Raw genomic sequence first — 23167 nt, 5'->3', positions numbered from 1 at the left:
TTATCAGGATATTCAAAATAAATACTCCACACTTTCTTAAAAGAGTGAGCCCCCATTAATGGGTTCTACTGCTTTAAAACTTCCAAAGAACCATTTTTGGGGGGAGGGGTGGATTGAGGGGCATAGCCATCTTTTCAATGAAGGGTCACATGGAAAATATTTTGTGCTTTGTGACCCTAAGTTCTCTGTCACAACCACTCAACTCTGCTGTTGCAGCAGGAAAGCAGTCGTAGATAAATACGGTAAACAAATGGATCTGACAGTATTCCAAGAAAACTTTGGCCCACAGGCCCCAGTTTGCAGGCCCCTGTTCTGTATGATGAAATTCCAACATACATGGCCCTTCATGTCACACCACAAGCTACCTCTGTGGCCTCATCTCCTACCACATTTCCTCTACAAACTCTCTACATACTGCCACACTAAACTTCCTGTTCTTTGGACTGTGCCATTTCATGACATAGCCTCTTTTCATAGTATATATGACTACATGGAATATCTTACTCACTCTATTCCTCCCTGGAAAATTTCTAATTGACTTGTAATCATTTACAAATGCCCAGTCTTCTCTGAACTGTTTCTCAATCTGCTCCCCACCCCAAAATGAGCTAATCACTCCCATTCCTAAGCTTTCACGGCACTGTATGTCTATGCTCTACCACTCCCTATCACAACTAATTGCTTATAATCTTCTGGGTAAACGCCATATTATATTCATTTTTATATCCTCTGTGCCTGCCGTATGATGAGATGTCAACAAAGTTTTTTTGAAATACGACTGTAGAAATCTTATGAATATAAGAGGAAGAAACTGCAAGTTGTCTCCCAATATCTATTAACACCTTAGTCCTTAGTCTAAGAACCTCCTATGTTAAGTCAAGCTCATCAATGCTTTGAATGAGACTATATTTAAAGCCTGCCTTGCAGATAAGTTCTGCTCAGGGGGATCAGGACAGAAGTAATATATGCAAATTTTGAGTCATGTCCTTAAAGTGACATGGTTTTTTATGTTAGAAAAAAATATCTTTAAATTACTTTCATTTCAGTGTCAGTCACACATGATTACATTTTAACCTTTTTATATAGAAATATATTTAAATATAGCTGTAATTAATATATTTAATGCCGGTGTTTTGATCTTAAAATACGCTGTTACAGATATATAAAAATATATGTCTATTGGGTGGGCAAAGTGTTATTTTAAATTATTCCTTGCCATTACCATATTATTTTAAAATAAAAATAGCTAGCATGTTTAAAGCATAAAGGAAATAAATAAAATTTCAACTGCTTACCTATTGCAGAGATTACTTCAATTAAGGAAAGTTGAGCTATTATCTAAGTGCAAAAAGAAAACACTCTAATTTTATCTCCTAAAAAAGGAGTGAACAGTCCAATTAGGATAGTAAGTGGCCATTAGCAGAAAAGCAATCAAGAAAGTCTGGAATCTGTTACCGTTTTAAATGGACCATAAGAGACATATTATCTAAAATAGTATACTAATAATCAGAATTATAAATAAGTACAATTGTCATTGAATTCCTGGCTTTGCAATTCATACTTATCGTACATGGCACTATAATGTATGCAATCATATATGTATATTAAATTGTTGATATTGAATAAATTTAGTAGTTTGTAGTAAATGCTTGCTACTTATTGTTTTTTCAAATAAATAAATGGCACAATTATTTTTATTCTGTAGATTTTTACCCGAGAGACACAGATCAAAAGTTACCTGTTACCCACATAAAATGGTGACAGCAAAGTGGAAATTCTGAAGGCTGAGAAGCAGGCCAACTTGGAAACTAACTGGGTGATGTTGAAGCAAATTATTTTTATTGCTAACCTAGCAATAGAGGTGAATAAATGAAGGAGAATACACAGGAGGGTATTCAAGTTCAAATTTGTCAATTATCAATTTAATGTTTGCGAATTGTCAAGAAAGTGGAGATATAGTCTGTGTATAATTTTGAGATGACCAACTTGGAAGTCGAGAACTTCCAAATGATGACACTAAGACTTGGCATTGCCACTGGATGGCTGAGGTGAAGAATGTCAAAAACCAGAGAAGTTAAGGATATCAGGGAACTATGAGTTTAGGATATTTCATCAGTTATAAATAGTCATTCTGTAGCAAATGCAGAGGCTGTCAGGAGAACAGTATAATTACCAAATTTATCAGTAAAACGGGAAATTTTTAATTCAGTAAGTGGAATTGACAAGGACATTGAGAACATAGTGTAGGAGAATGGCTTTGTGATTAAAAGAAGATATATTGTCTGATGATGATGAAATTTTGAATGTGGTATCCAAAAGCAAGTTGTGAGGTTCTCTCTATAACAGTAAATCGACAAACGTGGACTTGATGACCTCCACTGAAAAGTTCCACAGTATTGTGGACATGAGAAATATTAAGGGAAATGGGCTGCTTTCCTAATAGTAGAACAATCCCTATGCCACAATGAGACAGATTATTAAGTGGCTGGACATGGATGACGTAGATATACATAGTGCGATCCAAGCTTCAAAGAATTTAGCTTCCAGAGGAAGTGGCAGTGGGGGAGGTAAACAGTGACAAGAGCCTTTGCATGATATATTTCAGAACATTTTCTTTTGAAAGCACATCATTATGGGTTATGCAGGAAGGGCATGTTAGGAACAGAATCATGAATCTAACACCTTCATAATCCAGTTAGGAAGTACAGTGGCTGAAAACTTGACTAACCAAGTGAGAAATCTTCCAGAAAGTTACCTTCACTGATCTGTAGTAGCAGAAAGAAAACATAACCTAGAGAAATATTAATAACTCTATACTAGTAATATTAAATAATGTAAAAACAAAAGTATCACACCAATAACTGAAAATTAATGTTTTTAAATAAATAAAACCTAAAAATGCTTACAAAAAAAGAAAAACCTAACTCTTTACTGAAAAAATATAAACGGGGACTTAAAAAAATTTCAAAAGGAATATAATCTTTATAATGAAACTCCATTAAATTGGTTTTTAATATACTGAGAATTTTAATATGTTTAAGGCACCCTTCAAAAGAATTCAATGAGGTTGGTTTTAAATGAGGAAACTGAGGCATAAAATGGTTAAGAAAGCTACACTACCACTCATAGTTCATTTTGTTTAAGTACAATCTGTGAGTAACATTATCCTCAATCATAAAATGGAAGGAAGGAAGGAAGGAAGGAAGGAAGGAAGGAAGGAAGGAAGGAAGGAAGGAAGGAAGGAAGGAAGGAAGGAAGGAAGGAAGGAAGGAAGGAAGGAAGGAAAATATGGCATTAAAACACATGGTTGATTTAACAGTAAAACAATCAATATACTCAATAGTCAAATAACCAGTCTACTTAGCTGAATAGCTCAAACCACCAATCTACAAATCTTGAACAAGTTAGTGAAAAAAAGACCTTTTAATTCATTAGAATACTAGTGTATTAGATTAAGTACCATTACTCACGACCCCCACACTATCACAAACACACACATGAATTCTTCAAATTCACAGCAGCACAGTTCTATTGCTTCACATATGCTATTACCTATATTACATGATCCAGCAATATAACATAAAAGACACAAAAGGAAAATATTTAGAAGAATGATTACATAACTGCTGTACTGACATTCCCACACCTTTCAACACATTCTAGTATTCCAACCCTGTGATTATCAGAATAATTTCTGCACTGAGTCATACTGTAGCACTCATCAATTGTAAGATGGCATGTTTAAAATTTTAACTGACAAAACACTTGTTTGATGATGAATGATGGAAATCAGAACCCGGGAGAAACTTCCTTTCACTGTTAAGTCCCTGGAATTTAGTTATGTGTGGTCATACAAGCAATACACAATTTTTCTCATTTGGTTTATTTAAAGATATTTAATTTAGAACTACATTTCTAGTGACTTTCCCTACCAGTCTGGATTTACTAATGTAACACTATGCATTAAATTGCACAGAGGAAAACAGGCTTTTTTTTTTCTTTTTAAGAGCTCAACTCTAGACCAAGAAATGGAACGACTTTTTGTTATAAGGGACATATACTGAGATCAAAGGAAAGCATTATTCGAAGTTCTAAAGCTGTCTAAGTACAGCTTTTCTCATAAACCTAGGTTATTTACATCCTTCTAACGAACTTTTAAATTTAAAGAAAGTTGGAAATGCTTTTTATAGCTAGCATATTAGATTTAGGCCAAATTTATAATGCATGAGAGTTATATTATGTGTTCTACAAACAGTATACTGCATTCCTTTGTATAAAATATTTTTAAATTTGTATGAAATATATTTATAACATATTTATGAGCTTTCTCTAAAATTTGAGGCATGTTTTACTATTTAAAACAATTATGAAGGATTATAATTCACTTTTATTTACAAAGCCCCAAGCTGGAGGAAACAAAGATGAATAAATTATACTCCTTGCCTTTAAGAAGCATGAAATATACCATGGTATATCTTTGTTTGGAGGAATATTATGTAATAATATAGGGGGGGAAAGAGGCTTCCTTATTTTAATGATCTTCTCCTCTATCTTGCTTCTATCCCAATTCTGGTCCCATTACCCCAAAATAATATATATCTGTGACTTCTATTTGCATATACAGTCACTGACTTTATTATAATAGCCTTTTCACTTAATTTAAATAGCAGGAAATGAGGATGTGGGGTACTTATGAAGGCATCCTGGCAACACTAAATTGATATGCAGAGAACAAGATTTATAGAAAAGAGGAAGAAGTTGAGAGCCAAGAGGTCTGGCCAGAGGGAGGGAAGCTGGAGACTGATGAGGAAAAGGACCCGAAGAAAATGGGAATATATCACCAATCAGTGATTACCCTATAAAACTAGTAGTGATGAATGAATCCATTCTAGATTTGAACCATTCAATCCAGCCTCACAAAAGGTAGCCTTCACCCTATATTTACAGAGTCAACAAAGTCAGGTCTTGGTTAGTCAGGTCTCTCACTTTAAATGTTGTCTCTGCCACTTACAAATTACTGAACTTCTTTGATTCTCAGTTTCCTCATCTGCTAACGATGATAAAAGCCCAGATCAGAGTGTGTGAGAATTAAATAAGATAATGAGCTTGGGACAGAGCCCACATATATTCAAAAAAAGCTTAGAAGGGGGTAGTAATTTTTCTTTTTTCCTAGCTTTCTTCTCTTCTCCTACCTACAATTTTTATGCTTGCCTAAATTTCTTCCAAATAAATTTCCTCCTCTACAATTTTTTCCTTTCTACATTTTATTTCTGTCTTCTCTAAGATAGATCATATGCTGGGTCCATAACTTTCTACATTTTATTTCTGTCTTTTATGGACCCAGAATATGATCTATCTTAGAGAATATTTCCTGTGAGCTTGAGAAAAGTGTGTACTCTGCTGTTGTTTTATAGAGTATTCTATAAAGGTCAATTAGATCAAGTTGACTGTTACTGCTATTCTGGTCAACTATATTCCTACTGAATTTTTTAAATTGCTGAGAGAGGGGTATTAAAGACTCAACTATAATAGTGAACTAGTCTATTTCGCTTCCAGTTCTATTAGTTTCTGTGTCATGTATTTTGATGCTATGTTGTTAGATACATGCATGTTTAGGATTGCTATGCCATCTTGGAGAATTAGTATCTTTTTCATTAAGCAGTGGCTTTCTTTATCCCTGATAATTTTCGTTTATCTGATGTCTGCTTTGTCTTAAATTATAATAGCTACTTTAGCTTTCTTTTGACCATTGCATATTTTTCTCCATTCCTTTACTTTTAAGTCTGTGTCTTGAAGCACTTTCAGCTATAATCTATTGTTATTATATTGAAGTCCTGTTTGTGTAGTGGTAGGTGTGAGTTTCTATCATCTTATGATTAAATCTCAGTTGTTTAGTGATCCTATGTCCCTGGTTGTGATCTTCCCAAGTGTTTCTTAGCTTCCCTCTCCCCCCACTTTAGGTGACACAGGAATGCTAGAGGAGGCTGCAGTTTGAGAAATTCCCTTCCCAAATGATATAAAACTCTGGTAAGTTCTTTTACCTTTAATAGCAAGCATCTGTTATGGAGATTGCTTTAGACATAATTCACAATGATTACTCTTCCTCTCCTCCTTCCAGAACCATGAGAGGATCTTTCTGAGTTCCACAGGGGGTAAAACCTATGCAAGTATAGTGACCTCATCAAGATTGTAGCCCCATGAAGTTTCTCACTCTTATGCTACCCTATAGACTCCATAAATTTGTCAAAATTACCTTTCAAGTGTCTCTACCAGATTATGGCTCCAATGGCTTCTGTTTCAGGTAAGTAGATCTTGGATGTGGATCTCTTGATTAGTCTGTCTCTCCAGATTTTAGCATGGCAGTTTACCCTGTGACATCATTTCTCTGATGTGTCCATGAAAAGTCATTGATTTTCAGGTTGTTCATATTTTTCTTGTTGTAAGGCTAGAATTATGACTTCAAAGTTCTTTACATATTGAAGCTAAAAATCACAAGTCCCATTCCTGCCTTTTAAACTCTTGCTCTTCTTTCCTTGCCATATTTCCTCTTTTCCCCTTCATTCTATTACTATTCCAAGAAAAAGTTCTTCAACTAATAATCTTAGCTGAAATCACGAAGAACCTAAAATTATGTTTTAGTTTTCTATCTCTAGTTAATTTGCATCAACCAGAAAAATGAATGGAACACCAAGCAAGACACTGGGAGAACAGAAGCCTTTATACCTACACATCAGAACACAGTTACTGTGTTCCAATACATAGCAGACATTAAGTAACAATTTGCTAAACAGATGAATAAATAACTCTATTTTATTTTAACTTCAAAAGCAACTAAAATATCAATTAAGTTCTTTATCTTTGGTGTTTGTGTTTAATTTTGTTATGTAGTCAATACACAAGACATATATTATATAAGATAATCTACAACTATATATGAAATGCAACTTTATTGCAGTGAAACAATTTGAAAATGGGATATAAGTTTGCATGTGTCTATGTTTGTGTTTACATATACATATGTGTATGTGTGTGTGTACATATATACACATGTACACACACATATTTCATATGTATATATACATATATACACACATATGCATTTATATGCACATACATATACATATATAAAAAGAGAGAGGGAGGAAAGGGAATGGAAAGCTGAATGCATAAGGAAAATGTCAACCCTAGAACCCCCATCACATCCCAACCTGTATTTCATATTACTCTAGACTAAACAGCACAGAACAGTTGATATTTCATATGCTTCACGAAAAACCTAAGCAAAATATGGTAAATCAGCATCTGACATCAACTATTCTGACTTTGATAGATGTGCATGCTTTACTGTAAAATTAATATTATTACAGACATTTGGAATTCCAACTATAAACATTGGAGTTCAAATCCGTAAAAAGCATTTGCCTATTTTAACATGGATAACAGAACAGAATGAAAACAATGTTTTTATTTAAGGACTTATATACACTGACACAATTTATGTATTTTAAGCATAATGCAAGAGTTTTACATATATCTGTGTAAAACTAGATTGCAGAACAAAAGAGAAAACAGAACTAGTTACATATTTGAATTCCATTTTCACAAATTACCTTGAAGAATTTGTATCTTTTGAAAAATATCTTTTATGATTAACAGTTCAAAAGATACATGTTCCTTGGAAATTTAAAGGGAACATATTCTATATTCATATTTAAGTGATGAAATGATAAAAGAAAGTGTTTCTTCACCTCAGATAGCTTCATCTTCCCTAAGCCTCTTCTGTTCACCAATGACTCAAAAACTGTTAATAAACGCTTTACTTACATTTGGCAAATATCGAGACTTTCTAAAAGATCCATCTCTTAGTTATGATTAAAGGAGTGAGAAGTTAAAAAGACAACCAGCAAAGCACTTTTGAGCATTTCAGCTGGTATCTGCAACAACCTTAAGAAGAACATAAGGAAGAAAGCCCTCCTCTGTCTTGCTATCACAACAATGAAAAAGAACCACCACTCCTCTTCTAGACAGGAGAGAATTCTCAGCTATTCACAACATAAATGCAGTTTAAATTTTGCCCATTAGATGTATTAAAACTACTTTCAAATCAAGGACACAATCTGACTCTGGAAAAGTCAAACATTTCTTAGAAACACTCTACCTTCCATATTCACTATGAAGACAGAATATCATCACAGAATATTAAGAAATGCTTTCCAGCTGACTTAAAGAGTGTTAACATTATGAATAAATATAACAATTTCATTTTAAATATAAATGGAACCAAGTTATTTATTCTGTGAACATAGAAGGGAAATGAACCTTCTTCAAGATACTCACTATATTCCAGCTCCTGATGCCACAGTATATTTGGCTGAGAATCGGCAACATGGGTAAGCCATATGTATATTTCAAATTTATTTAGCAGAATAGCTCTTGGTTGACTATCAATGCAAAAAAAAAAAATTATATGTTAAGTAACTTAATTCCCTTAACTGTGTTAACATTCATTCCCGGGCAAAGCAGTTTCATCCGTATCAAGCCCAACACATGTTGGCAGGCCACTGTATTCTCCACAAATAAAGCCTATAATAGAAATATTAATAAATCATCTTTCATTGATTTAACTTGAAATATTTTACAGATAATGAAAATGATGTGCTAGCATCATAGAATCTCCCTGTTTGTTTGCCTGCATTGTAAATGTTGCAAAGACTGTATTTGTCCTATGCTGGATTCTATTCTCATCATCTCAATGCTGCCATTCAACTGAGTAGTTTTGAGACTCTCCTATATGCCTGACACTGTATTGGGCAGTAAGGTTTTAATCAGTAAATAAGTAGACTTGATCTTCCTGACCAAATGGCCAATAAAGAGGAGGGAAAAAAATTAAAGTGTGCAAAAATTTGTAAATTTATTTATAAATATTACATTGTTTCAAAAATGAAACACCACATGATAGTTTGCCATAGTTATGAAGTCAAGGAAGGTTTTAGGAGGATATGATGAATGCTATGAGTTGAAAGATAAATAGGGAAGAAGGAGCAGCAGAGAAAATAGAATGTGCAAAGGTCCAGCAATGTGGTGACAAAGGAAAGTCAGAAAACTATTATGGGTAGAGCTCAGAGAGTTAAGAACAGGGGCTTGTATGTTATAGAAGCAGATGGAGAATCAGAGTGCTAATATTTTGCTCATATTAAGGATGTAGGTCCTCATCTTGAGAGCAATAGAAAAGATCTTTTGGTGCACTAGATGGAGGACAAATTGTAAAGCAGGGCCCCGCTTCATGGGCATGCAGCTTGTGCAGTTCCACAAGTTCCATAAGTTCCATGTGCTTGATGTAATGCTCTCCTGTTGCCATACCGAAGTTCCTAATTTTTTGAACAAAAGTCCCTGCATCTTAATTTTACTCTAGGCCCCCCAAATAACAGCCAGTCCTACTGTAGGGGGCTAGTAGTGAATTAGGGTAGACATGGTTTTATGGCTATTTTAGTTGTCTACAAGAAATAACAGTAATAGACTAAGGTGAAAATGAAGAGAAATGTATTTTTTTTGGTGAGGGGAGGACCGGTAAGGGGATTGCAACCCTTGGCTTGGTGTCACTCGCACCACGCTCAGCTAGTGAGCACACCGGCCATCCCTATAAAGGATCCGAGCGCCGCACTCTCCTGAGTGAGCCATGGGGTCGGCCCAAAGAGAAATGTATTTTAAAGGAAAAATGGCAAGAATTGGTCAAAGTGATAATTATTTAATAATTGAAATAATCAATAATTAATTGAAATAATAAAGAACAAAGGAAGGGAAAGAAGGAAGGATGGAAAGAAGAAAAGGGAAGTATAAAATAGCCAGTTTCCAAGAAACCTAAGACTGCTTTTCCAAGTGTTCCAACTTACATTTCAAATGGCAAGATAAAAAAATTTCCCTCTTTAAAAAATTTCAGTAACAGAGCAGACACTGACAGCTGCCTAAATTATATCTATCTCCTCCTCCTATCCTCCTTGCTAGTGCAGGCCTATTTTGTGTAGGTGAATGTATCTTTACAGTACCTCGTGTTCTACAAAGCCTGTCAAGGAAAAGTTTTTCCCTTTGTTGGTTATTAGTATAGAAACAACAGCCTGTTGCATAATTCTGTTCGATATGTTGTGCTAAGTCTGAGAACTTCTGAAAAGATTCCCTCATTGCTAAGAAGACACACCTAGACTCTTCTCCCATTTTCCACTTGACCTTACCACATGACCCCAGAACTAGGGCAGCCTTCTTGACATCATGAGTAGAGAAACAACAAGCTCAGGACAGCAGGGCAGTGAGATAGTATAAAACCTAAGTTCCATGGCTAAAGTACTCAGCCTTTTAATTATCTCCGTTGAAAATTCTAATGTGTGATCACAAAATTCCTTTTGTTTAATACTACTAGATTTAATATCCTGAGGTCAGAGTCTGCTTTATTATTTTTGGTTTTTTGCCTCTAGCATCTAACACAGTCATTTCAATCTCTTCGCTGTATCTTATGTTGTGAAAGATGAGTTCATTTAGAAGCTAAGGATTATGTACAACTGAAGTATCACAAAATAATATTTGGTACTGGTTTCATGTGCTTCCTCCCTGCTGCTCTCACTACATTCCTTTTAACATGGGATCATTATGTTGAATAAGAAGTGGGTATTTTTGCTTCTATGAATCATAAAATCTAGCTTTGGAGTGCTTTTGAGAATATCTAACCTAATTATATGAAGTGTTATTAAATTTTAATTAATGTGTGCTATTCAAAATTAATCAGATCCATAACTAAAATCATGCTTAGCAAATGATCACATACACACACACACACAAAGCAGCACCACTAGCTAGTGTTTTATTTCAAAAAGATTTGATACCTTATTTTTTCTGCTAAAATGGGGAGCCCCTTAAAAGTGCCTATTTTTCACTGGATCAGAATAGAAACTGATAAAGATTCTAGATGTAAAGAAAGGTAGACTGCTAAATTTCAAATTCTTGAATTCTGGTGAGTTTAAACATTGAATCTGTGGACACAGAATGAAAATAGACATATGAACATGTTGAAATAAAAAAGAAATAGATCCATCAGGGAAACAACTACAGTTTATTTTAACAGTGTTTAAGCAAAGAGTAGAAATGATATAAAGCAAAATAGTAAATCACTATGATTTAATCATTTTTACTGGAATGCACATGTAACAGAATACCAGATTTTTTAATTTCCTTAGTTTTTATATCAACTAATAAAACATCTTAATGTAAGTAGCAATAACTTGACTTAGCGTATGGAAATATATATGTTTTCCTCATTTTCAAGCATGACATTATACAAATACTTTTTGAGAGAAGTCTAAAAAGTGATTTAGAGTACATGGAAGATTGTTATAGAGAGGAATACCAACAGTACTTTTCCATATCTTTCTCAGCCAGAATATCTGGAAATGAATGTAAATTGCAAACAAGGGATTTAAGCAGACTTTGGATAAACATGCTAAAGAGTAAATAGATTAGAAAAGAAGTAATAGATGTTATTTCTTGGAAATCACAGTAAACATGGCTTTGTAAAATCCTGATGGAAACATGAGCTTTAAAGACTTTCCAAATGTATGATTATCCATCTCTAAGTTAGTAAAAAGGGAAATACACAGGTTTTACATACATCAGTAAACACGTGAATGAGCAATTCTCCAAAGTAAAGAAAAAAATAAATTTTGTAAAGTATTAGATTCTTCGTATTTCAGTCAATTAATTGGCCTAAATAGCATCAGTTGTGCTTAAAGCTAAATCTAACCCCAACTTTACATTAATCATTTTTACCAAGGCAACCTATAATTTTCGTTAAAGTAAAAAATTCAAGGAGATATTCAATATAATTTTCATATTTGAGTCCTTGACATAGAAAAATTTTGTCAGGCAGTGAGGTAGCAGAATGTCAATTTTTCATTCAAATTAAATATTCAAAATTGGCTATAAATTATGCAGCTAATGGATTTCCTGATGCTCACGGGTTACATTCCTATATAAGGCTATATGAATCCCCACTGTATGCTAATATATAAAAATCTATTTAACTGAGCTTATATTAACAAGAAATATGGCATCTTATTCAGCCAATTTTAATTGATAGGTAGATTTCTCTAAAATTAAACATCTTCACAAAGTTCAAATTTCAGGAAGCACAAAAAAGGTATTCGTTGAAAAGTCTCTTAACATACAATTCTCCCCCAGACCTGCAATTCCTCTTCCCACAGGTTGCAAATTGTATCAGTCTCCCATATATAAATTTAGATGTATATTTTTGCATATTCAACAAATAGGTATAAATATTATTTGTCTCCATTTCATACAAATTGTTTTACACAGATTATGTAAAATTAAAGTAAATATACTCTTGGCATATTATTTAATAAAATTGGGAGATTATGGCACATCAGCACAAAAAGACTTCCTCAGTTCTTTCAAAAGCTTTCTACAGTGTGGACAAATATAAACATTTAACCATTGTTCTCTTCATATAAGAATATGCTTATAGAAAAATTCTTAAATGGAATGTGTAAATGGAATGTAATTTATTTAACCCCCGGCTTATTGAAAGACATATAATTTGTTTCCAATGTTTTGTTATCACAAATAATATTGAATAAATTTTTATCTATATCCTCTTATACATATAGGAATGACCCATAAGAAAATTCTTAGGTGTGCATGGTAATTTCAATAATAGTTGCCAAATTGCTTTCCAGCTACGCATGGAACACCTGTTTCTCCAAAGCAATGCACCAAAGAGTGACTTTGAGGTCATTTGATATTTTTAAGAGCTATTTATCTTTTTTGAACTGTTTTGTTATATTTCACCTATTTTTCTATTAAATTTTTCATCTTTTCCTTAGTAATTTAAGTATAAAAATCTTTTTGCATATATCTGAGGAAATATATATCACAATCTGTCATTTTGTTGTATTTTGCTTCTGGTAATTGTGTCTGCAGAATTTTTAAAGATGTTTTTATATATTATTGCTTTTTAAAATTGGGTTTGGGTTTTATGTTACACTTAGAAAAGCCTTGTGTGTAAAAATACATACATATATACATACATACACACATTTATATGTGTATATACATATGTATATGTATTTATAATAATTTTCTTCTAATATTTTTCTGTTTCTTATCTTTTCTTTTAATTACTTTTTTTGTTTGCACAGTTTGGAGTGTTAAGGGTTTAAGGTATTATACACAGTCCCATATTTATTTTTTTCCTCATGGACACAAGATTATCCCAACATATTTATTTTATAAACCATCTGATTTGAATACTATTTTTATTTAATACTAAATTCCTTTACACATCTGTTCTATTTCTGTCATTGCTATTGTTGTTTTAGTTTTTGGTACTGTTGTTCTACTTATCTCTCCATGCATATGTACAGTACCATACTTCTTAAGTGACTGAAGATTTATGATAAATTTCAATATCTAGTATAGCTAGTTTTCTCTCCTTACTCTTTGTTTTCAGATTTTTCCTTTTATCTATTTTTTTTTTTGATTATCTAGAAATAATGACATCAGTCACTAAAACAATCCCTGTGGTATTTTACTGAGTTCCTGTGAGTTTCAGAAGTTAATTTACATATAATCTTCTTTCAGAAGGAAGTTTAGTCTCTCAAGTACACAGAATAAACTTCGTATAAGTATAGCGCATATCTGTAAGTTTATTTATGCTATTTTGTTTTTGCTACCACAGTAAAAATGACTCTTCTCTTTCATTCTGTGTTTAAACATTGTTGTTTATGAATAGAATAACTAATTTTACTTACTGAGTTGTTTTATCACTTATAATAGCTTTTCTGTTTATTTTCTTGATTTAGTTTTTAGATAACTAATCATCATTTGTAGACGTAATGGTTGTATACCTGGAAAACATTTTCGAATTTATACCTATAATTTAATGTCTTATTTAACTGAATTGCTATTAAATAGTAATGGTAAAAATGAATAGCCTTGCTTTTTCCTGGTTTTAATGGGACTTTTTAAAGGATATTTCCATTAAGCCTAATTTTAGTTTAGGAGTTAATACATACATATATTCTTTTTAAAATTGATTACACATATATAACCATATTGTATATTATGTTTCACATATTTATATTACACATTAATGTATGAACTTTAAAATCATAAATTAGAATTAACCATTAATTCCTGTCTTACCAAGAATTCTATCAAATGTCTTTATGAGAACTCAGAGATAACTGTATAATTTTTTCTCCTTAAAGCAATTCATATTTCAAATTAATTTGAATAATCTTGAGCAAAATTCTTGTCATTTTCATTCTGGTCTATATTATTCCCTCTTGTCATCATTCATTTCTTCCTTCCCTCCTTTATTTTCTTCATTTTTTTTTTCAGTTTGAGCACATTCTTCCGTTTTTTTCTTTTTTCTTTTATTTGATAAACATATATAGTGTAATAATTACCGCAATCAAAGTAATTAACACATTTTCCATATTTTTAGTTAGGTTAGACAATATATTTTTTTATTTAAAAAAATAGCTCTGAGATTTCTCTTATGAAGTTTTACTGTTTTGCTTTTTGTTTTTTCAATTCACTATTTTCTAAATTTACCTTTATTAATGTCTCTTTCTCTTCTTAGGTCCATTTTTTCATAAATTATATGCTTAATTTATTTAGTTTATTTTTTATTATTAATATAAATGTTTTGGTCTGTGAATATATCTCTAAGCACTGCTGCCTCTATTACAATAATCTGGAGATTCAGCATTTTCGTTATATAAAATTTATAAGTTAAATGAAATTATAATAATTTTTTAGAATTTTTACAATTTTTTTTAGAATTACTCTTTCTAATAAGTTTTCTTAGACACAATTGTTTATTTTTTAAAATCAAAGTGGTAGAGATCTTTTACTTTTAATTTTTGTTATTAATTTATTTAGTGTATTTTTATTACAGAATATTTTCTGCACTACTTCTGATTTGGCTAATTTATTAAGACTATTTTTGCAATCTAATACATTATCAATTCCTATGAATTTTCCATTTGTACTGAAATGAACATACATTTTATCTTTTCAGGTTACAGCAGTATAGAATATTAATTTAATGCACCTAATTAATTATATTACTTAGTTATTCTTTATTTTTGCTTGTTTCACTTATATTGGACTAAGACAAGCAAATTAATGTTTTCTATTTATAATAAAACTGGTTTTGTTCTATTTCTATCGTTTTTGCCAAATGTTGAGGTTTGTAAAATTTATAAATGTTTATAAAAACATTTTATAAATGTTGATGCTACATTGTACAAAAAAATATAATTGCAATACATTCATTGTGTAGTATAAAATTATAATGCTAAAGTATATGTCAATTATGTTAATTAGCATTTATTGGCCTTAATTCAACATTTTGTGATATAATGATCCTAATCTTTGATATTTGGTTATTGCCATTTTCATTTTACATCTTTGACTATGTTTTTATTATCATGCTTATATTATCAATCTTTAAAAATCACATTATTTTAGAAGCATCTGTTGTTGAAAAGACAAAATTGGGTTTTGATCTGTGATCAAATATAACATTTTAAAAATAAACGTAACCCATTTTTATTTATTGAAATTGTAGGTGTTTATCTTAGTTCTGACAGTCCATTTTAATATATTCTTTCAATTCATGTACACTTCTTTTTTCACATTTAACATGTCTGGAATTGGGATACATTGCATTATTAAATTCTCTGGGGTAATATAATCATTAGTCTCTTCCAGTTGCTTTTGGCTAGTGGCAGTTGATACAGCTTTACTGTCTGGCATGCATGTGTAAACTATCTGAAAAGTATAGTGACTCTTATTCTGGGTGTTTTGATTGGACATCTGCAGTCAACAAACCATTTTTGGATCATCTGTTCATTGTCTGAAATCTTCTATTTACCACTTTAGGAAGAGTCCTAAAAAGTACTAGCAAGCAACAAACCAACGACACAAAACAAAAAACTGGGAGGGAGTGAAATTTGTTGTAGATTTTAAAAGAATTAAGACATAATCATAATAAGCCTCATTTTAACATATCTTCCATGAGCTCTGTTTCCCTCTCTTTGGTACTTGCTTCATTGAGACATACAATTTTTAAATGTTTTGACAAGATAGTCAATTTGTGTCTGTTACATGTCCATATTTTATTTTTTCTAAGTATCATTCTCCTCTGTTTCCTGTCTTTCATGTTCCTTTCATTTTTTTTTTCTTTGTAGAATCTTTATATTGATACTTTGTTGGCTCCTGTATGAGTACTCATCCTTTAAGTTGCTGTTCGTCCTTGGTGACCTATTTATATGTGGTTTGGATTTAAGAAGGATCAGAGTTATGGTCTAAGACAAGCAAAACATTTTTTTCTGACCCAAGGTTTTGGGTGGAGGCTCAGCTATCCTTTACTTCTTAACAACTAATGGAGATAGGAAACTAATTTGTTTTTCACAACTCAAGGACGTCTAGCTTCTTTCTGAAAATATGACTTGGGCGAAATAACCCTTATTTATCCTCGGACCTCTGTTTGTGGGAAACAAACTATATTCTGGGAAGTTCCTGTCTCAAGCCGATAACTCCATTCTGACCTCGGTAAATAAAAAATGTAGTCTTGTGTCTCAGAATGTGCCCTGCACCTTTGAAAAGTGAACTTCATTGACTTTCTAAGATGTGCAGCTGTGGGAGTCCTCTCTCCTCTTTCTCCCTGGCTCACCTCTGTTCCCTCTCCATGTGTTTACAGCCCTTCCAATGTACTGTTACCAAAAATATAATTAAAAATCTGTTTTTATTCTCCTCTGGCCTTGAGTAATTTTCAGAGTGAGAAAGGAGAAATGTTTGTTTTGAATATCATTGTGAATTGATACTACTTTAATCAATGAAGGAAGTTAATTTAAAATATACTTGGTTCTGCTACTTTTTTAAAAAAAATTGGCTATGAAGAGTGAAAATATATAACCTGAAATGGAGAGGAAAAAAACCATCTGATTTCTGTTTAATTTTCAGGTTAACCCCCAAATTGAGCCCTGATTCATGATATTCAGAGAAGATTCATTGTTGGCATTTTCCTAGGTGTTAATGCAAACATGCCGGTCGGTTCAGAGATTGATTTACTATATTACAGACCTGTAGGTGAAATGAACTCATAACTGGCTTGAATAAAAGGGAAGAGAGAAAAGCAAGTCTACTCTCCATTTAAATACATGGAGGAATTTTCAAATGGGGTTTCTATGCTCTTCCTGACTTATAGGAAGATCACTATTCCTCCCTCTGTACTTGCTGTAAAACATCACAATAGCTGCCGATATGATTTCCCCACTTCAGTTGCTACTTCTAAATATTTTATATAAGCTGGTCTTGCTCATAAAGTCACCATAATAGAATTTGTCATTCAAGGTAGATGCACATACTGAGACTAGGAAAAGTTCTTTCGGAGTAGTTTAGGATTTCTGCCCCCAGTTTTCTTAATCCTGATCTTAGCACCAGGCTACAGAGCTCTAGCAATTCAACTTGCTCCCCTGAAGCTGAGGATTCTGCTTCTGTAGGAAAAGTCACGTAGAGTTATGGGAAGGCTTTGTTCTTATATCTTTGTCCAAGGCACTTTACCCTCACACCTTTAAGCTGAGTAGCCACTTCTCGAACCTTCTTCATCGTAGTTCCTTCAGAATTGTCCTGAACTCAGGCCAGGGGCCCTGGCTTTTGTGTCTCTGCATCAGCTTGCCAGAGACTGTAGGCTGTCCCCTGAGAGGTGTAACCTTGGCTCAGGCACTTTCCATAAGTTCAAGTACAGCTGGTACTGCAGGCAACTGTGGATGGGTACATTGGTGCTAAAGAGGTGTTGAGAAGAATGCCACTGAATCCCTAACCCTGCAACACTAAAGCCTGAACTATACTTGTTAGAAGATGGTCTAATAACACTTAGTTAGGCAGACATGGATCGTGATCTATCTAGTTAGCAGATCCACCCAATATCTAATTTTAGAAATAATATTTTTCCTTTATTTAAAAATCATTTATAAGTGCCCCCTAAAAACTTGTTGCAGCCAAAATATCTGCTTAAGAAACACCATTTGAACATAGTAATAAGTATCTAGGATTTATGTTTAACACAGATAGAATAATTCCTGCTATTGAAAAAGGTTACTAGTTTTTGAACATTTCTTTGCCTTTGGACTGGAGCTACATATTCATCTGTTTTCTTCCCCAACAGGTTGTAGAGTACTTTCCTTTATTGCACATTAATATTTCACTTTACCTTCAGTTTCCCAATCCAAACTATCTCACTGGTGTTGGAACTACTGCTGTGTATGAGACTATGTAAACTTCCTGAAACAAATAATCACTACTGTATTCAATTATCCACCAAGCAGTTTGGTTTCCTTACCGTTAGTGGGGAAAGATAGGGATGCAGTCAGAAGGTGAATACAAGCTTTTAAGTAAACTATACAACAAATGATATACTGTTAGTCCAATTTATGCTCTTAAATTACCTATAAATAATGGCAAATAAACAATGCAGTTCGAGGTAGCTGGAAAACATGTATATTTTTTTATTCATTTGCTTGTTCCATTTGCAATTTCTGTTCCCTTTTCCCACATTTCACACAATTACATCTATATAAATTTTCTTCTAAGTGCCCCTCTATATATTATTTTCCATTAAATTTAAGCTTATTCATATTTTTAAATAACTATTTTTAATCTCCCCCAATTCCTGAACATATTGTTTCTTATTTTATGTAGATGAACATCTGTTGCTGAATAAATATCAGCTGAATGACTAGCTGAATGATTAAAAGAAGGAATCAGTTACAGCTATGGTATAGATAATGAGTCTTTCACTACTCTATGTTAAAATTTTTAAATGAAAACAATCCGCCCTGAAACAAAAAGCTCTCTGATTCAATTTTCACATGAGCAAACATTATGTGCTTAATAAATATTAGTTATATGCTTGGATGAAAGAATGAGTAAATAAGTGGCTTTTTTATTTTATTCAAGAGTTCATATATTTCCTGTGTTTTAATCATAAAACAGAAAAATTAAAGTTGTCTTCTAGTTTTATCATCTTAATTTCTCATCCTGTTAGGTGCAAGTACTTTTGAAAAACCAGCTCTGTAACTTTTGTTTCCCAAAAGTCATATGAAAAAATAGTTTTAATAAAAAAAGATGTAAAGACAATAAAAGCCTTCCTCACTAGTACATAAAAATGCCAAGATCAGAAACTGTTTAACGAGTTTACTGTAAGTCAAGTGCAACATCTAGAATTTTCTAGAATAAATGTTTCATCTTAATATACATAGCTCAAAACTCAATTTAATCACACATCATTAACATTCAGATTTCATTACAGCACTGAGCTATCCCATCTATTCTAATTTATTGTGATTAACTTTAACATTAAAAAGATATGACAGCAAGCTATCTAATGAAATGTACATATATGCAGAAGAAGAAAACAAAACCACTGACATTTCTTTAAAAACTTGTGTGATTGTGAGGGAGTAGAGAATTAGAAGTCACCCTTTAAAAAAAAGCGTAAACTATTTATGAAAATTCATTTTGCATAGAACAGTACAGAATAAGACATAAAAGTGCAAGTGGTTTTGAATTGATTTAAAAAAGAAAGTAAAAACAGCTCATTTTCTAAAGAAGTTAATGAAAGCTAAAGAATTATTAGCAAAAGGAAGAACATTAGTAATATTACATATTATACTAATAAATATTTGAACAAAAAACCAAAATTGACTTGGATTATAAAATATACCTTTAAAACATGAAAAAACATGACGTGTTTTATATTTTATTGATTTTTTTTGCTCTTTTCATTGTTTTCAATTGACACATAGTAATTGCGTGTGTATATATATATATATATATATATATATATATATGGGGTACAGTATGATATCTCAATACATGTATAGTGTGTAATGATCAAATCAAGCTAATTAACATATCCATCACCTCAAATATTTATCTTTTCTTTGTGTGGGGAACATTCAAAATCCTCTCTTCCAGCTATTAGAAAGTACTGTATACAATAAATTGTTAACTGTAGTCACCCTGCAGTGCCACAGAATACTACATTTTTCTTCCTCCTTTCTATCTGCAATTTTGTATCCATCACCCACCCCATTTCTTTCTACTTTCCCTGCTACACTCTTCAGTCTCTAGTAATCACAATTCTACTTTCTATTATAAGATCGACGATTTTAGCTTCCACATGAGTGAGAAAATGTAGTATTTATCTTTCTGTGCCTGACTTTTCTTACTTACGTAGTGTTCTCCATGTTTACCCATGTTGCCACGAATGACAGGATTTCATTCTTTATGGCTGAATACTATTCCATTGTGTACATGTAACACATTTTCTTTATCCTTTCATCTATTGATAGACACTCAGGTGGATTCCATATTTTGGCTATGGGTAATAATACTATAATAAACACGGGAGTGAAGAAGGAAGAGGGAAACCTCTTCAACATGCTGATTACCTTTTCCTTTGGTTATATACCCAGTAGTGGGTGGGCTGGATCACACGTAGTTCTATTTTTAGTATGTTGAGGAATCTCCACACTGTTTTCCCTAATAACTGTACTAATTTACTTTCCTACCAACAGTGTATGAGTCCCCTTTTCTCCATATCCTCATCAGCGTTGGTCATTTTGTTGTTGTTGTTGTTTGATAATAGCCATTTTAACTGGGGTGAGATGATTTATCAGTGTGGTTTTGATTTACGTTCCCCTGATGATTAGTGAAGTTGAGCATTTTTTCATGTACCTGTTGGCCCTTGGTATGCCTTCTTTTGAGAAGTGTCTATTCTTCTCATTCTCCCACTTCTTAATCAGATTGTGTCTTGCTGTTAAGTTGTTTGAGTTCCTTGTATGAGTATGTTCTGGATATTAATCCCTTGTAGGATGAATGGTTTGCTAATATTTTCCCCATTCAGTATGATGTTAGCTGTGAGTTTGTCATATATGGCCTTTATTGTGTTAAAGTACATTCTTTCTATACTTAGTTTGTTGAGAGTTTTTATCATAAAGGGATGTTAAATTTTATCACTGCTTTTTCTGTCTATTGAGATCATCATATGGTTTTTGTCCTTCATTCTGCTGATGTGATGTATGTATGCATGTATGTATGCTTATTGATTTGCACATTTTGTGCCATTCTTGAATTTCTGGGATAAATCTTATCTGATCATGATGAATGATCTTCTTAATACCCTGCTGGATTCAGTTAGCTAGTATTTTGTTGAGAAATTTTGCATCTACATTCTTCAGTTTTCTATTATTATTGTGTCCTTTTCTGGTTTTGGTATCAGGGTAATACTGGCCTTGTAATGTGAGTTTGAAAGAGTTAACTCCTCTTCAATTTTCTGGAAGAATTTGAGAAGTACTGATATTAGTTATTCTTTAATCTTGGTATGTTTGGTAGAATTCAGCAGTGAATCCATCAGTCCCTGGGCTTTTCTTTAATGGGAGACTTTTTACTACTGATTCAATCTCTCACTCTTAACTGGTCCGTTCAGGTTTTCTGTTTCTTCTTGGTTTACTATTGGTAGGTTATTTGTGTGCAGGAATTTATCCATTTTCCCTAGATTTTCCAATTTGTTGGCATATATTTGTTCATAATAGTCTTCAATGACCATTTGTATTTCTGTGGTATCAGTGGTAATACATTCTTCTTTCATTTCTGGTTTTATTTATGAGTCTTTTCTCTTTTTTCCTTGGTTAGTCTTGCTAAAGCTTTGTCAGTTTTGTTTATTTTTTCTTTTTTCCAAAAAAAAATTTTTTTTTTGCTTCATTGATCTTTTATATTGTTTTTAGTCTCAATTTTGTTTATTTCTACTCTAATCTTTATTATTTATTTCCATCTACTAATTTTGGGTTTAGTTTGTTCTTTCTTTTATAATTCCTTGAAATGCATCATTATGTTGTTTATATGAGATCTTTCTAGTTTTTTGATGTAGATGTTTATTGTTATAAACTTCCCTCTTCATATTGCTGTGGCTGTATCCCATATGTTATTGTATATTGTGTCTCTATTTTCATTTGTTTCAAAAAAATTTTAAATTTCATTCAGGAGCATGTGGTTTCATTTCCATTACAGTTTTGGAAGTTCCTCTTTTTACTGAATTCCAGTTTAATTCCATTGTGCTCAGAAAAGATACTTGATATAATTCTAATTTTAAAAATTTGTTAAGACTTGTTTTGTAGCCTAACATATGTTGATCCTGGAGAATATTTTACGTGCTAATGAAAAGAACGTTCATTCTGCTTATCAAGAGATTTCTAATAAAAGAGAAAGTGTCAAAACTGAAATGTGTTTTGTACATATAGGTCATAGTAATGTGAATTTCCCTCTGCTAATCTGGAAAAGGAAATGGAAATACCCATATAATCACAGCAGTGTGGATGTGATATCTTTCCCTTAGCAATGGATCAAAAAGAAACTATTGTTATTCTGAAGAAGGAAATAAAAGCAATGTTCACACACTACGCATTTAAAAAGAGAATTGAGGGAAAAATGGAGCTAGTGACACTACATCCCATCAGTGTCTCATTTGTGTGGTAACCTTTGACACAGTCCAGTGATTGCTCTAAATTTCAATTCCGATAAATTGTTATTATTTTACTCATGATAAATTATTACCTTATTTCCGTGGTCCTCAAGAGCTCTGCCTTTGCTGAGCTTTAGTTTCAGGTAACATATTTCTGTTTTAGATTTCTTAGCATGGTTTAATGAAAGACTCCTAAATACCTACATCTCTCTCTGATTAGCTATCTTAAAAAACTAATTAAGTAATCAATAAACAGAACAAGTATAAGTCAATAGTACCTCTGATAAGCATGTGTGATCTCCAACCTACAACAACACAGTTGTCAGCAATTACAGGGGAAGCTATATCTTAAAGTTCATTAAAGACACACTTGTAAAGCTAGTAAATGTTATCTGGAAAATTTTTTTTATACTATTTAAAATGTAGCTCGTCATCACTAAATTTAACTTTTACAGTTTATTATTAAGCAAGGTAAATAATAGACAAGAAATTCTGTCCAACTCACTCAAATATGTGATTTAAATAACAATTACATATTGTTTCTATCATTTATTCATTTATTGGGCTAAC

At 32.4% G+C, this 23167-nt stretch overlaps 1 protein-coding gene across 6 annotated transcripts in view; it reads right to left on the bottom strand.

Annotated features, from left to right (window-relative positions):
- RALYL (RALY RNA binding protein like) overlaps positions 1–23167 on the bottom strand; it is a 711785-nt gene that overhangs the window by 566818 nt on the left and 121800 nt on the right. The window lies entirely within an intron of this gene.

This window comes from Cynocephalus volans, chromosome 15 (assembly GCF_027409185.1).
Source record: "Cynocephalus volans isolate mCynVol1 chromosome 15, mCynVol1.pri, whole genome shotgun sequence".
In the NCBI taxonomy this organism is placed as follows: Eukaryota; Metazoa; Chordata; class Mammalia; order Dermoptera; family Cynocephalidae; genus Cynocephalus; species Cynocephalus volans.
Note: the sequence above shows the minus strand (reverse complement) of the source record. Positions and strands in the feature narration are given on the sequence as shown.